Genomic DNA, 3,587 nt, shown 5'->3' with positions numbered 1-3,587 from the left:
AGTGCATGAGACAGAGGAAGTCTGACTGTTTTTCTAGTCAAGGGATTGGGGGGCACGTAGTCAATTAAAGAGTAAAGATCCAAGTGAACAAAATAGGTTTAGATAGAAGACATGCTATGGAGAAAAATAAAATACAGGCTCATAATCATGATTTGGGCTTGCTAGGTTGGGTGGTTTAGGAAGACTTCTCTGAAGGAGTGGCACTTGGGCTGAGGCCAGAAGGCCAGGAATAGGTCAGCTCAACAGGTGAAGGGCACGATGGCCAAGCCGAGGTCTTCAGATCTGGCAGCAGGGCAGGCCCCTGTCTTTCTCTGGGGAAGAGGTGTTTTTTATTTCCCAAAGATCTTAAGATCTCGGAGGGTGACACTTGCCCTGTCCTAGTGTGAAGGCAGGGCCGCCACCAGCGTGACACTGAGGGCCCCTGGGGGGGGGGGCTAGGACAAGGTGGTCCCGCTAGGTTTCTTCTTTTCCACTGGAAATACCAGAAGCTCCAGAAGGTGATGATGGAAGCATCTTGGAGGATCAAGTAAGGCTTGGTAGTAATAATAATAATAAAGAATCTGCCTGAAATTCACAAGATCTGGCTTTGATCCCTGGGTCAGGAGGATCCCCTGGAGAAGGGAATGGCTACCCATTAGTATTCTCGCCTGGAGAATCCCATGGACAGAGGACCTTGGCAGGCTATAGTCCACGGGGCCACAAAGAGTCAGAAAGACTGAGCAACTAACACAGCAACAATAAAAATACAAACAACACTGCTAGATGACTTTAAGAATGCTTTTTTTTATGATGCATCAAGCACTTCTGAGCTTTTTAAAAATACTTTTTAAAAATTCACTTATTTAATCTTCAAAATGCGGAGAAGGCAATGGCAACCCACTCCAGTACTTTTGCCTGGAACATGCCATGGATGGAGGAGGCTGGTAGGCTGCAGTCCATGGGGTCGCTAAGAGTCGGGCACGACTGAAGCGACTTAGCAGCAGTAGCAGCAGCAATCCTCAAAATGAGTATAGGACATGGTTTGTATCAGTATGCTAATTGTAATAATGAAGAAACTGAGGCTTCAGGAGGTACAGTAACTTACCCAAGCAGGCACAGCTAAGATGGGGTGCAGCCAGGACGCACACCGGGTCCTCTGAGCTTTGGCTCTCAGTCATCGCGCTCTGTTGCCTTCCACAGGCCTCCAGCGGTCATTCAGTATTTGATCCGGAAGTGATCTTAGATGTTATCTAGACCTGAGATTTCCAATGCAGTCTTCTGACTGAAGACCTCTGATGGTGGGTGGTTCCTCTTCTTTTGACAGAGTCAGAGAATCAGATAAGTGATGGAAACGGAGGGTCCATGTGGAGTTCTGACTTCGACTCGAGTGTTCTGTGTGCTCAACCTGCATTCTCCTAGAGCCTCAACCCTGTTTAGGAACCCCTGGAAAGAGCAACTGGACAGAAGGGCAGCTTCCCAAGAGCAGAGAGACCAGGGTCACAGAAAACGATGCACATGGAAATCAGTGTAGTGCTGAGTGCAGAGTAAGGGCTCAGTGTACACGAACGCCTTTGGCGATGTCCACATGGCCCACTTCTGTGCTCGAGGTGTGACTGGGGAAGGGGAAGTGAGGCCAACAGGTGGGGAAGGGTTTCTTCTCCTGTGCCCATCATCACTAGCGACACATCACAGTCCCTACCAAACCCCATGGATCACAGTGAACGTAAAATGTCATTGGAAGCCTTGTAACTCACCATTAAAACTGCTGCGTGTAGGAAAACAATTGCCTGCCCTAAAGAAGTGACTTATGATCGCCCTTGTTTGTCTGTGTTTCTCTTTAATTACAGCCCCTCTTTAAACACTTGGACACAGAAGGCCTTTGTCAATGTGAACTCTCTCTCTCACAGATCTCCACATGCACACTCTCCCTTTCATTTGCAGAGCGTAAACACCATCTATTACTCATTCACATAATGAATTTCAGCCCCACACATCTCAGCTGAAGTGGGGCCCTAGGAGAATAGTGGGCACCGGAGCACTCTTCCTGTTCCAAAGCCCCAGGGGGCTCTTGCGCCCGGATCCTTTATGGGTAGAGAATAATGGGCAGAAAGTGCTCTTTCTGGGACCAGTCCCAGCATTCTCTTCCCTTCCACAGCAGAGTTGTTGACTCCAGCAGCCACTCTCCTAAGAAAATTCCAAACTTCTTCCGCACATCCCCTTCTCATGCTTCAGATCTTCACGCACTGTCCCACTCTTACATGCTCCTCCTCTTACAAGCTCAACCCAGAGCCCTTTGGTTCTGGAAAGATTTTCTAGGTCTCAGGAGAGACAGGAGAGCCTTCCTTGCTCTACTTGCCCTCCTTTCTTCTCAGAAGAAAGACGTGCATTTTACTGAGAGCTAGGAAGGACCTTGGGGCCCAGAGCCTGAAACAGGGCTCCCAGACTCCCCTCAGAGTCAGTGGGATCTCGTGACTTGATGGTATCACCACTGCGCACCCTCAGCTTCTCACTCCAGAGTCCTTCCTGTACTTGGTCAAGGATCACAGGAGAGAAAGGCAGGGAGGAAGTACTCTTTCTTTTCTAAGAAATACTTTGAGGATGCTCCCTTAAAAAATGTTTATTTTCATTTATTTATTTGGCTGCTCTGGGTCTTCATTGTGGCATGTGGAATCTCATTCCCTGACCAGGGATTGAACCCAGGCCCCCTGCATTGGGAGCCTGGAGTCTTAGCCACTGGACCACCGGTGAAGTCCCAGAAAGTACCTTTTCTTGATGTTTTTTCCACTGTCCACCAGTGCCTCAGCCCCTCTTTGGCAGGAAGACCACCCTTTTCTCCACATCCCTGGGCACTGGTGTGCTGGTCAGTGCTAAATATGGCTCTCTATCACCCAACCCCTCTCCAGTCCTGAGCATTTACCTCCTTGAGTGGCGTGAACACTCCCACAGGACCTGGTCTGAACTTCTGTCATGATGCCCCTGCATCATGTGGGATGTGGGATGGGCACCACTCAGTCCTGCCCTGCTACCCTCACCATCTGCTCTCCTCCCTGCACGTCCCCGCCCCAGTGGGCTGGGGTCTGTCCTGAAGGACTGTTGATCTCCCAGGCTCCAGAGCACAGATAATTGTGCTCAAACCATTAGGATGTGGTGGGGCTTGTTATTACACATGATTTATAAGTTCACATAACCAAAATGTTAGTGATGACTGTGTAATAGCAAAGTTCTTGAAAACTAACCATCGGTACCAGCCCATTCTGCCCACCGTCTGCCCTCGTGGCAGATGGTGGGCCTGGGCAGCCATAGGTTCCAAACAAGCTCTCCATGGGCCCCAGAATGTGCCCTTCTGGCAGCAGTAGCACATGTACAGGGGCAATTCTTTGTTCTGGATTTTTTAGGGGACACTGTGATGAGGAAGGGAGTAGGCAATGGCACCCAACTCCAGTACTCTTGCCTGGAAAATCCCATGGACGGAGGAGCCTGGTAGGCCGCAGTCCATGGGGTCCCTAAGAGTCGGATACAACTGAGTGATTTCACTTTCACTTTTCACTTTCATGCATTGGAGGAGGAAATGGCAACCCACTCCAGTGTTCTTGCCTGGAGAATCCCAG

This window comes from Bos grunniens, chromosome 29 (assembly GCF_055505025.1).
Source record: "Bos grunniens cultivar Pamir isolate PY7600 chromosome 29, Bosgru_T2T1.0, whole genome shotgun sequence".
In the NCBI taxonomy this organism is placed as follows: domain Eukaryota; kingdom Metazoa; phylum Chordata; class Mammalia; order Artiodactyla; family Bovidae; genus Bos; species Bos grunniens.
Note: the sequence above shows the minus strand (reverse complement) of the source record.